Source organism: Mytilus californianus, unplaced genomic scaffold, assembly GCF_021869535.1.
Source record: "Mytilus californianus isolate M0D057914Y unplaced genomic scaffold, xbMytCali1.0.p SCAF_8, whole genome shotgun sequence".
NCBI lineage: Eukaryota > Metazoa > Mollusca > Bivalvia > Mytilida > Mytilidae > Mytilus > Mytilus californianus.
The window spans coordinates 90,698,459-90,712,789 of NW_026262734.1; the positions used below are offsets into that span (position 1 = coordinate 90,698,459).

The window sequence follows — 14,331 nt, forward strand, 5'->3', positions numbered from 1 at the left end:
GGCTTCAATGAACATTACATTGAACAGCAAATATGAGAACTTACCTAGTTTGTATTAGATACCTTCACAAAATTCATAAAATTCCGTACAAACATAGACGGCTTATATGCATTAAATTCTACAAAGGAATTGTCCATTATATTGACAAAACAATCTGTTCGCATTGAAAGAGAGCCCTCAGAAATACTATAAAACTGTTTACTCGCGTAGTGGTATTTACCATATATGGATACTAAAAATCTCTAAAGAACTTCTGGATAGTTTAAAATCTCGATCTTTCTCTAAAATTAATTGTATCAAAATGTTTGATTTTTTAACCCTGTATATAACCATTCTCCATGTGAAATTAAAAATTCGTGTACAAAAATATTCAACAATGCTTTTAAATATAAAAATTAATTTTGTTAGTTTGGGATACCTCAAGCATATTTTGTTAATATTGAACAAAAGGTAAAACATGCTACACATTGGAACAAGGGATCAGTATGCTGGAGTTTCTTATTGACAACATATTGTTGAATTAGGAGATAGACTTTCAACAAATTGCTCTCCTTTCTATAGGAACGAACTGTGCGCATCTCCTTTCAGACGATCTTTTATTTTCATATGAGTCGAGTTCCTTTAGTGACTTGTAAAAAACCAGAAGATCAAATAAGCCAATTCATTTAATTTCACATTCATATATTTTAATGATGCTCTATTTATAAACAATCCAAACTTTTCTGATTGGGTTCCATTAATATAACCTAGAAACTCAATATACAACAGATACAGCTTCTTTTGACTGTTTTTCAGACTTATACCTCCAATGTTACATTAGCGGTCTTCTCAGTACCAGAATCAATGATAAACGAGACGATTTTAATTTTAAAGATATCATTTTCCCCCACTTCAGTAGCAAAATCTCAACTCCACCTGCATATGGAATTTACATTTCCCAAAATACCAAGATCTTGTTGATAAATATTCTGTATCAACTTCACAAATAATACATGATGTTCTTGATGTATAGATTCTAGGGATTGATGTTGTTTATCATCTTAATTACGTGTTATAGTGTTATTTTATTTGTCTTTGTAAATTATTAACTTTTACTGTTTGGTTCATTTTTTGGAATATTCTTTAGACGAAGCTCGATACCTGTAGATCCCGCCATTGTGTTGTTGTGCTGTGGTCATTTTTTGTATTCTTGTGTTTCATTTTGTGTTTGTGCGTTGTCTTTATTCCATTTTGTTTTCTTTATTGGCATACTTGTTTGTTTTTATGGTGATCGAGATTATAACACAATGTTGACTGTTGTACCCGTTACTTTTGACATTTTTACATATTATGTATGTTTGTTTTGTTAAAACATTGTGGTCAATATAATGGAACTTCATGCGATTGTAATTCAAGTTAGAGGGTTATCTAATTTTAAAACCAGGTGTAATCCACCATTTTCCATTCAAAAAAGAAATCCCTGTACCAAGTCAGGAATATGACAGTTGTTTTCCGTTTGGTTGATGTGTTTGAGCTTTTGATATTGCCAATTGTCTAGGAACTTTCCATTTTAAATTCTAATTGGAGCCCGGTGATTTTATAACTTTTTGTTTTCAGGGGGAGGGTCGTTGTCTGAACCCAGAGCCTCCCACGGATGTGAGCATTCTGGAGCATAGACCACTCTTTTCATTCAAGCTTATACGATATTTTTTTTTAATTTTCATTAGGAGACGTAATTCCAAGGGAAAAGGGAGCAAGAGGATTTTTTTTCAGGATTGATAATTTATTTTCATTTTTTGCTACACATGCTTATTCCAACACCCCAGAAATATCCAATGGTAGTCCCCTTATTTTCAACTGTTTTCCCTTATTCGGCTATATATATGCTTCTTGCTTTTATAATTTGCCAATATACACGTTTTTCAACATAAGTAAACAATACTTAAATATACACAAAACAGTCACATTAATCATCAAATAAAGTCCCGCTACATGCGACGTCTACAAATAGTCTACTTTTAAAAATCGTGGATAACATTAACATATATGTCATACACATTTTGATGCGAAATATATAACAAGCAGGGACTATTGTCCACCTGTTGAATTGAAAAAAATCAGTGATTCGATTTTACGGATGTTTTGTTAAGCATGGGTCCTCATTTCGGAATCTGGGATCGTTAGAGGGTCGACCGGTTTATTTTCTGTGTCTCGTTATGGAGTCAAAATTATATATGTTGAACTATAAAGTCTACAAAAAAAAACACAAAATGGACTGTTTCTTAGAAAAACGACGGTGAAAAAATTGTCAAGATAGGTGCAATTTGGGTACCTATAGTTTAATCTTATAATAGTTTATTTGTGTTCAAGTTTGCCAATTTCCGAGTCCGGACTTTATTGTCTTTAAAAAAACAGTATTTAGCCTACAATACTGAAAAAAATGAGACTTGAATAATAACGGAAGATGCATCGTCAAGTATGCTATGACACAGTAAGCTGAACTAGTTAATGCAGAAATAATGAAAATTATTCAGCGTAACGCATTCGGGTATCTCAGTTAATCGGGAAATTTAGTCCGGATTCGGTTTTCATTTTAAAACGCCCGAAAGATCTAGATGTGATGACGCAGACGACACCAAGGACGCTGTGCCTGATTGTTCATCAGAAATGTTGATTGACCAGAACAAACATACACGGAACATTTGAATCAAACACTGACAATGGAATAAGATAGGCAGTTCAAGCGGATTATTTTCTGCGGAGAAGGTGGCTTTTCAACTTTAAAAATGGGTGACGACTTGTCTTGTGTCGTGAACAGAACAGTCAACGCAACAAGAGACAGATAATTTATTTTGGTAAAAAAAAAATGAGTAGGTCACTCAAACCACTTATACATACACACCACCGTTATTAAGTATGTTGATTGTGAAGTTGAATGCAATGTTGAAACGTTGGAAGTCAGCGTTGGCATATTTATAAACTTGTTTATAACCACAAGACTGTCCTTTGGGCTATAATGGCTCAAAATTTACCCTGAGCACAGACAAACCTGTGAATCGGGAAAAGTTTTAAGGCATAGCATGCTCTAGATAGATAAAATCCAAATCCATTGTATGTTTAAGAAAATTTAAAACTTAACTGGATTTTGCAGTGCACTTTTTTTTTTCGTTCCTGCAGAAGATGATAAAATTAACAAACAGTGTCCCCCTGGTATCAGGTCCATGAAATTTTCGCCCTGAATTCGTTCTTCCTACTTTTATATGAAAAAAAGCTTTTAATGGTATTAATGTTTTATAAACTAAGTCAAATATTTATAAGGTAAATATTATAAAAGAAAATATATATTTCGCAAAAATTCTGGAATAAATGGAAATATTTAATGGCTTGTTTTGGAGCAGAAATTGGCTTCATTGTTACAGAAATACAAATTATACAAGATAAAAAATAGGAGAAATTTTCAACAAACTTTAACATAACTTTTAAATCATGTGTTAATTCAAATAATTTACATTTAACAAGACAACAAAACAAAATTTCAATCAGGGCAAACAGGTACTAGAGCGGACGGACCCAGGGCTAACAGGTACTAGAGCTAAGGAACCCAAATTAGTTGAAGACCGTCAATAGGTTCTGTTGTTACATACTTTTTGCAATACTAGACACAAAAATAGCAAAATCCCCCAAAAGTTTTGAATATAGTAAGCTATATAACTACTTGGACTATGGATTATACATGATATATATATATAATTATAACAGAGTCAGAGATTAGAAAAATGCCTTTATATATTTAGTATTTTATATCAAAATTGTCAAATTGTTATAAATCTCCCCAAATGATACCAGGCTAATATCAAAATAAGGAGATGCAGCATGCAATATGAATGCCAATGAGACAACTATCCACCTGATGGTCACATCAATTAACATGATACTTGGTACACATATTCACCCTCTGTAAAATTTACATGATTAAAGTCAATTTTTCCTGTCTTACATTAGATCGAGTATGCTGAGATAGATTTGATGTACAATGTAAACATTATTGTTGGGACTGGTCAAAATATCAGTAAGCCACCATTCTATTTTGAAAATAATGTAAATTTTGTAAAAATATATGCAGATATTGAAATAATGCAAATTATTTGTAAATGCATTAAAATAAATTTAACTTTTGTAATTTTTCAGTGCCAATCACTTTCAACAACTGAAATTGGTAAGTAATACAACACTTATAAGCAGCAGCTATCAGTTTGTGATGTAAATTCTCATTTCCACTTGTTGATTGAAAAATGTATGTCATTTTTGACTTGCATCAGAGAAGAGAAAAAAGCAAGATTAATTATAAGGCATGTTGTTGCTGGCCTTGGCTGTGTATTGGCAGGTCAAAAGTCATTCCGAAGGTCGTCAGACATTGGGCAAAATCCAGTAAAAATTGGTTTGGTCCAGTTAAGTGATTTGCATTACTGGACCAAATGACCAGTACATTTTTTTTAATATATCCAAATCATATGATTGTGTAAATGTCCTGTAAAAAAACGTCTAGTCCAGTTAAGAAGAACAGTTAACTGGACCAAATGTCCAGTTGAGTTCTCAAAGCCTTTGGAACCACTGGGTTAACAATGTTTAGGTTAGTCAAGGGGAACCAATACTGGTATATATTAATAATATTTGGTATGTAGTACTAGTTGTATTAGCATTAAGTCAGTTTAAGATTAACCTTTTTATGAGGGTCTGGATGGGGTTCATGAAATAGAGAATAATGGACAACAATTGCATAAAAAAGTCAACAAAATGTAAAGAATACAGAAAACTAGGACAACAAAATAAAGAATAGAAAATAAAGGGGTGCTAGAATATAAAGAGAATAATGAGCAAAAAATATAAAGAATAGAGAAAAATGACATAAAAGAGTAAAGATAACATACAGAAATGAAGGACCCCCCCCCCCCCTTCCCCACATCCAGACCCTCACTGATGAAAGTAAGTTAAAGATATTTGGAATGCATTTGCAGGACACATTTCCAAGAATGGCCCAGCCCCCTCGTCACTGTTTATTGACACTGAAACCTTTACATAGTTGCATTGAGTAAAATGTAGTTTTTATACCATCGCAAAACATTTTTTGGGATCGTATAATGGTATGATGTCGTCGTCGTCTGAAGCCACATTGGTTTCCGGACAATTACTTTAGTTTAAGTGAATGGATAGATCTCTATGAAATTTTTTTTTAGAAGGTTCAATACCATAAAAGGAAAGTTGGGATTGATTTTGGGGATGATGGTCCCAACCGTTTAGAAATTAGGGGCCCAAAAAGGGGCCCAAAACAAGCATTTTTCTAGTTTCAGGATAATAACTTGTGTATAAGTATTTAGATTGCTCTGAAATTGTACCACAATGTTTAATACCACAAGTAGAAGGTTATGGGGCCAACAGTTTAGGAATTAAGGGCAAAAAAGGGGCCCAAAACAAGCATTTTTCTAGTTTCTTAGGGGCCAAAAAAGGGCCAAAAACAAGCATTTTTCTAGTTTCCAGACAATAACTTGTGTGTAAGTGTATGGATCTCTTTACAAAAAATAATCAACAAAACAGATACCTTAATATGGTGGAAATGGATCAGTTAACTCTCTCTAGGAATAATCAACAGTTTTAAGCTCACCGGGCCCACAGGGCCAAGTGAGCTTTTCTCCTCACTTGACGTCTATTGTCTCTCGTCCTCGTCCGTTAACTTTTACAAAAATCTTCTCCTCTGAAACTACTGGACCAAATTTAACCAAACGTGGCCACAATCATCATTAGGGTATCTAGTTTAAAAAAAATTGTCCGATAACCCCTATTGCCAACCAACATGGCCGACATGGCTAAAAATAGAACATAGGGGTAAAATGGAAGTTTTGTCTAATATTTTGAAAACTGTAATAAATAGAGAAAATCTTACATAAGCAGAAATGTTCAATATGTTAAGCTCTACCAATTGTCTGATTGCGTCAAAACTGTTAGGGGACTTCTTATAGGAGTTACTGCCCTTAAATGACAAATTTTACAATTTTTTTTCATTTTTGCCTATTATCTGGAAAACTATAATAGATTAAGAGAAACTTTAAATTCCAAAAATGATCAGCAAGACAAGTTTTAAAAATAAGTCTAATGATTGAAATGATCAGTCGACTCCTTCTTAGAGTTGTTGCCCTTTGATGACGTTTTTTACCAAATTTTTTGTTTTTTTCCTTATTTCTTAAAAAAAATAATAGATAGATAGAAACTTAAATAAGCAAAATGATCAGCAAGACAAGATCTACAATTAAGACATTATGGAGGAAATTGTCCGACGATTCCTTATTGGAGTTATTGCCCTTTAATGTCAAATTCACCAATTTTTTGCGTCTTGCCTTATACGATAAAAATTATAATAGATAAATAGAAATATTAAATAACAAAATTGATCAGCAAGACAAGATCTATAAACAAGTCAAATTTTACCGATATAGTTAGTAGACTGCCACTCGATATTTGAGATGTTGCCCTTAAATGAGGATTATTTTTAATCTTCTTTTTTGCTTTGAGCAAAAACTAAAGAAGATAGAAAGAAACTTAACTGATTAGCAGTACAAGATATAAGAGATTTTTGTCATGAATTCTAGTAGATAGAGAGAAACTATAAACAGCAAAAATTATCAAAAAACAATTATTCAATAAATAGGTCAAATAGCTGAAATTGTCAATTACACTTAAATCATGATTTGGCAATTTTTGGGGAAAAATTACTATAGAAGATCTAAGACTTAATATACTGAAAAACTGTTGTTTAACTTCAAAACTGATCGGAAAGGCAAGATCTACCATAACATAACATAGCAGATATTGTATTCTAGGAGTTATTGATCCTAAAAAGAATGACACAGAAAAAAAGAAAGGGACATTGAAAACTCATAAGTGGAAGAGAAACGGGTGTCTTGCAAAAAAAAAGAAACAACCCAAAAGTCCTCAAATCACTACTTAAAAACTATAGACTGAACAACATTAACCCTACCATAAACAAGGGGTGACAGGTTAGAAGATGCACAATGATCCAGGTTAGCCACACATCCTATTTAAAGGCTGTAACAGTAAAACATGAACTTTAGCTATTAAAGGGAGGGGTATGATTTTCTAAGCTTTTTTTTATAATAATGTAACTGTTATTTCTTTTTCATTCTGTGGTGGATGATATGACAGATAAATCTGCATTATAGTATCAAACAAACAGTTATGTCTGGTGAAGAAAAGAAAAGTCTGTTTTAGGTAAATATTATGACTCATAGGAAATATGGAGTTATTCAAAGACAATCTCCCAACATGTCTACAAAACTAAGATACTTTTTTTATATAAGTTCACCATACCTCATCAGAAGGTTGGCAAAAAAGTGGTCAATACTAGTAATTAATATAGTAATTTGACTTCATTTTCATGGTTCATTGGTCAATGTTAAGTTTTCATGGTTAAATTTGTTTTTCATTTACTATATATATATAAGCAAATGTTTAACTGTATTTGGTGTGTCGAATGATGTGCTTATCCGTCTGGCAAAATTAATCTGAACTTGGTATAATGGTATGACGTTTCCAGACAATAACAAGAGTGTATGGATCTCTATGAAATTGAACAGCAAGGTTCCATACCACAAAAGAAAGGTTGGGATTGATTTTGGGGGTTATTGTCCTAACTGTTAAGGAATTAGGGGCCAAAACAAGCATTTATCTTGTTTTAGGACAATAACTTGTGTATAAGTGTATAAATCTCTATGAAATTGTACCAAAAGGTTCTATACCTCAAAAGAAGGTTGGGATTGATTTTGGTGGTTATGGACCAAACTGTTTAGGAATTTGGGCCCCAAAAAACAAGGATTTTCTGGTTTCCGGATGATAATTAGAGTATAAGTCTATGGATCTCTATGGAATTGTACCACATGGTTCCATACCAAAGAAAACATTGGGATTGATTTTGGGGATTATGGCCCTAACCTTTTAGGAAAAAGGGGTCAAAACAATATTGTTCTAATAGCATACTTTTATGATAAATTGCTTATTTCTGGACCAATTTCAATGGGGTTTAACTCGAAGTCTTGAATTCTTGGGATTCATTAATATGCTGAATCTAACCTTGTATTTAGATTTAGAATTTTGGGCCCATTTATATATTGGTCCAAAGGGAACAAAATTAAACTTAATTTTTCATCAAAAATTGAATTATTTGGGTTTTTTGATATGCCAAATCTTACCATGGATTTAGATTTTTTATTTTGTGGCCCCATTTTCAAATTGGTCCACATTGAGGTCCAAAGGGTCCAAATTTAAACTCTGTTTGGTTTCAACAAAAATTTAATTCGCAGGGTTCTTTGACATGCTGAATCTAACCATAAGATTAGATTTTTGATTTTTGGCCTGATTTTCAAATTGATCCACATTAAGGTCTAAAGGGTCCAAAATTAAACTTATTCTGATTTTAACAAAAGTGAATTTTCAAGGTTCTTTGACATGCTGAATCTAACCATGTATTTAGATTTTGGATTTCTGGTCCTGTTATCAAATTGCTCCACATTGAGGTCCAAAGGGTCTAAAATTAAACTTTGTTTGATTTCATCAAAAATTGAATTCATGGGGTTCTTTGATATGCTAAATCTAACCATGTATTAAGATTTGGATATAGGACCACAATAGGTAAATGAGCTTAGATGTTGTGTCCATACTTGCTCCAACTGTTAGGGTTCGACCTCAGCTGTCATTATACAGGGTTTGAGATTAAGAGGAGCCCACTCGCCAATGGCCTTTAAAATTTGGTGTGGGCTACTAAAATATCATTTTTCTTGTATAGAACTACATTTTATATATGTAGTGGCTGCCAAAATTTAAGCTGTGGGCTACCATGCCAAAATTTTAACTTCAATCTCTGTCATATCAAGCTGCGCTATGGAGAGCATTTTATTGTGTATTGTAAGGATTATAATGAAAAAAGATATGAAGGGTTCTGCCTATGTAAGGTGCATTTTTGCAAGTTTTACAAATTTTTTCAAAAGGAAGCATACAAATGTATTAACTGTGTTATTTTTTTACATTCATTTGGAATTGTCAAAATTACCGGAAGGTATGTAGATGAGCAGACTAGTCCAAACAGACACACTTTTTGAATATTTCTCAAAAATGATAATGATAAAATTTGCAAAGTAAACTTATATTCCATTTGAGATATTCCTCCCCAATTGGGTTATTGCATTTCATTCTAGCAAATTTAGTTCTAAAAAAAAACACTCACTATCACACGATTCATATTTGTAGAAATTATTCTAATCGGTGAAATTGGACCATCATTTAAAAAAGCTTGGCAGAACACTGTATAAGTACATACTAGTATTAACCTATTCAAAATTGATAATAAATAAATGATACAAGACGGTCTTGAGATATAGATTCTAGGTGCATAAGTTGTGTATCCTTTTATTTACTCGACAGTTTTCTTTATTTGTCTTCGTGCTAACTGCTATCATGTTTCTTTTGGTTGTAAGACTTTTGATGTGACCTCATATTTCATATATTTATTGTTCATTTGTCAATATTAAGTTTTTGTGGTTTGGTTGGTTTCTCAGATACTATATAAGCAAAAGATCACCTGCATATGGTGTATGATATGTTTGTAGGATGTACATGTCTGTCTGGCAGGTTTCATCTGACCTTAACCTTTAAACATGGTTCATAGGACAATGTTAAGTTTTTATTGTTTGGTCTATTTCTCTGATACTATTAATATATACAATATATCAAATATATTTATTGTATGGAATGTTGTAAGGTGTACCTGTCTGTCTGGCAGGTGTCATCTGACCTTGACCTCATTTTCATGGTTCATTGGTCAATGTTAATTTTAATGGTTATGTCTGTTTCTCAGATACTATAATCAATAGATCAACTATATGTGTAGCTAGGATTGATTGCATGGTGAAGGTGTTGTCTGCATCTGACCTGGACCTCATTTTTATGGTTCATAAGTAAAATAAAATTGGGAATGGAAATGATGAATGTGTCAAAGAGACAATAACCCGATCAAAGAGCAGAAAACAGCCGAAGGCCACCAATGGGTCTTCAACACAGCGAAAAAATCCCGCACCCGGAGGTGTGCTTTAGCTGGCCTCTAAACAAAAATGTGTACTAGTTCAGTGATAATGGACGTCATACTAAACTCCAAAACATATAAACGAACTAAAATTAAAAATCATACAAGACTAACAAAGGCCAGAGGCTCCTGACTTGGGACAGGCGCAAAAATACGGCGGGGTTAAACATGTTTTGTGAGATCTCAACCTTCCCCCTAACCTCTAGCCAAAGTAGAAAAAACAAACGCACAGCAAAACGCACGGTAAAACGGTTTAAAAGAAGTCTTAGTCCGATATCAGAATAGGTAACAAAAGAAACTAAGCAAAATTACAATGATACATAAATTAACAAAGGACTACTAGCAGTTACTGACATAAGTCAATGTTCAGTTTTCTAATTAGGTCTGTTTCTCAGATGCTATGAGCAAAAGGCTATATTTGGTGTATGGTATGATTCACTGATATATATCAGACTTTCAAGATAAGTACAGCAGTTAAGACATTTCAGCGTCTGCACTCTTGTTTAAAAAACATCTATTTATACTGGGATTTCAATAAAAATTAAAATGTAGGTATACGTAACTTTGTTATTCCATTTTAAAAAAAAATTGATTGCTCACCAAAATATATCTTCTTTTGTTTTTACATTACAGCTGCTTTAGAAAATTTTTCAAGAATATATTTGCTGATGATGAACAAAAGGATTATATCATCATGATCATTGGAATCTTACAAGGAGAAGTGCAAATAAATGAAGGAATTCATGTGCGAAAATTATAAAATAGTAAACAGGAGAGCAGTCTTAAATAATACTAACAGCTATACAGTTGTGTGAACAAGAGACCAAGAGCAGCGTAGAATAAATTTGGAGTGTATATTTGTCAACCAAAAGTACATTAATAACATATAATGCAAATGAAATTAGAATTATGGTGCACATGTTATATAATTGTGAATATCTTGTCCCCAAAAAAAATGTAGTTTCTAAATAAATAGAATTGAAATAACTAAATTTTTAAGGTTTTTATGACCACCATATGTTGAGGTCTTTTAGCAAATTCTGTGTTTAAGACCAATATTATATTTAAAGGATCATGTGGACTGTTGTCAATAACTTTAATGGATCCATCATTGGTCATTTCATCCAAATCATTTGCCACTGGACGCTAATTAACCAACAATCAATCAATCCATCCTAATCACAAATGTGGTGAACAAAATTTCTGACCAACAGAAAATGATAATGTCTAATCCCTAATACCTTCTCTTCTTCACACTGGCTTAAGCATATTCTTTTCTTTTCAATAGAATATTATACTGAGTATAACATGTATTGTAAAAAAAGAGATATTGCGTATAAGTCAATAAGACAGAAGCATAATAACCAAAAGATATCTTGAGGGCAAATAGTCTGTTCTAAATGGCAGTTGATAATCTTTCTCGTGAGGGTGCTTTATGGATTTAGGTTTATGAATACAGATCATTTGTATAGGAAGTCATAGAATATTGTTCTGAATGTGCTACATTTGATGTTTTCTTTTCTGAATTTATCATTATGGCTTTAACATCAGGAACACTAAAAAATTACTTTATATTTATTGGTTGAATATCCATAATTAGCTCTTGATTTTCATAGGTTGTGTGATGGTTTTCCTTTTTATCTTTACAAATTTAAATGTATTATGAAATCAGAAATTTTGTCAAAGGTTTGAAAGTAAAAGATGTTTAAATTTAACTTAAGATTTATTAAGGAGTGGAATTCAGTGCAAAATGATCTGAGGAGACTAAAGAAATTTGTTGAAAATTCTTGATAAGCCACCCAGTGATTGCATTTATAATTTCCCCTAGCATACATGTATGTAGCAAAATGAATAGCATACATGAAATAAGATTGAACATAAATAATTGGTTTTAAACTACAGCAACAATGAAAAAAAAAACACAATCAATCATAGTGAACTTAATATTTCAAATATGGCATATCATATCAGATACGGTATTCTGAAAAATTGAATTTAGTTTTTTTATTAACATTTTTTGCAACTGAAACTGGATCCATTCTTATTGTAAGATAGAACACACTAAATGTATGCTTTGCCAAAAAAAGTTATTGAAGGGGGGCAATCAAGTTTGAAAAGGATAGACAACACCATCATATGTAAATGTAGTCATTTTGATTTCCGACTAAATATTACAATAATATACTGTACTTCAATTCCACCATTGATTTATGTATATGTCAAAAAAATATTCAAATTGTTAAGTGTGTACATAAAGAAAAGACAAGTATTTATGGTTTATTCGTAATCAACCAGAAAAAAACTCAAAAAATCATAATGTATTTGGGTGTTGTGGACTACAAAAAACATGTTAAACAGGTTAAACAGGTGTTGTTACTGTTACTGTACAAAAAAAACATTCATAAAATTGGTGTTGAGGACCAAAAAAAACATACATATTTAGGGTGCTGTGGAAAAAAAAAAAACATACGTAAAACGGGTGTTGAGATAAAAAAAAAAAACATACGTATAACGGGTGTTGAGGACAAAAAAAACATACGTAAAACGCATGATTTGCCAGAAATTAACAGGCGTTTGACGTGCGTTAACCCGTTAAACGGGCGTTATACATAACCATTTAACGTATGTTTTACGTCAACGCACGTTTTACGTGTGTTTAACATGCGTAATTCATACGTTTCTTAGATGGGTTTTACATGCGTTGTCCTCAACATGCGTTTTACGTATGTTTTATAACATACGTAAAACGCCTGTTCTACGCATGAAAAACGGGTATGCAATTTTTGCTGTGTAATATTCATGTATTTATGGTTATTGTGTTAATGTTGTATTTTTATGACAGACGGAGTAGCTTAAGTTTAAAAACATATGCTTGTTTTGAATGGTGCCATTGATATCGGATTTTGTTTTTTTTAATTTTCGGTATAGAACATGTAGAAACATAACAAATACAAATGCTCTTAACGTTGTGTTTAACATATTCATCACCCTTATTTGATTCATGCGCAGTTATTGAGTCTAGTTTGACCGAACCACATGTCTGTCGTCTAAATGTAAGTAACAATTGTCCTTTCCGAAGTTTAGGTATTTTAGTTTTACACCAGAAAAACTACACAAAAATTAACTACAAAAGCGATGGTTTGTCTTACCCTTTTGTTTTTCCCCTTTTTTGGACGGTGAATTTCCTTTGGCACCGTCTTACGGTGTTTATATATCCAAACTCGTTCGCTATGCCCGTGTCTGTAATGACGTTTTGGATTTCAATGAGCGTACCCTACATTGTTATGTATAACTAGTAATACATGGATTTGTTACAACAAATTACTTAATTCTTCAATTGAGATATAAATGTTTGGTTTGCAAGTTGGTCTGTACCTCATGTACCTGTAGAAAACTTATTCAAAACGGAAAAGTACTTCCTAAATTTCTTTTCTAATGATGTTTACCGAGGCTGGAAATTCAGATAAGATCCGGATAAAGCTACGAATTGTTTGAATAAACTTGTTTTAAAAGGTTACCATTTCAAACTGTAATTATACTGGTTTGTTGTCTTTATTTGAATAAATATTGATTTTGTTATCAGTTGATTAAAACCATACTAAATATTATTGTTAGACACATAGGCACTTTCAAGAAGAATAAAAAAACTTAAACAAACTTTGGAGAGCTGATAAAAGTAAACGGGACAAGGAGTAAAACCATATCAGAAAACATATAGCACCTGATTCGTAACAATGAACTGATAATGATTCCCAGTTTATTCTTTAGTAAATCCTGATTAACTGCTTTCTGTTAGAAAGTTATCATTGGTAGCATTTCCAAGATAAACATTAACAGTTCATATATTTCAAACGAATTCTGCTGTTGATATTTTCACAAACTAAAAAAAATCGAGTTATCCTTTCTTTTTACTATTTAACAGTTTGCTTAAATTCACGAATCTATATCACCGGATTCCTTAATAAAATAATGAAAATATCCACATATGAATTATGAAAAACCAATAAACCAATTTGATTCTGATTGTATTTGTTAAGGTAGATAGGGTGTCTTCCTCCATCTTGGATTTTGAAATACCAGAAAACAATCGGTCTAGATCTATAATAAAAGGTGCAAATTTTGAGAGTAGTAGGTAATTCATGTGTAAGAATTTTCATTTCAATATAGAAAATGACATATTTTATCATATTTATGGTTGTATTTTACAA

The 14,331-nt window shown here is 32.1% G+C and overlaps 1 protein-coding gene across 2 annotated transcripts in view; it reads left to right on the forward strand.

Annotated features, from left to right (window-relative positions):
* Window positions 1-14,331, forward strand: part of LOC127711706 (uncharacterized) — a 37,163-nt gene that overhangs the window by 1,690 nt on the left and 21,142 nt on the right. The window lies entirely within an intron of this gene.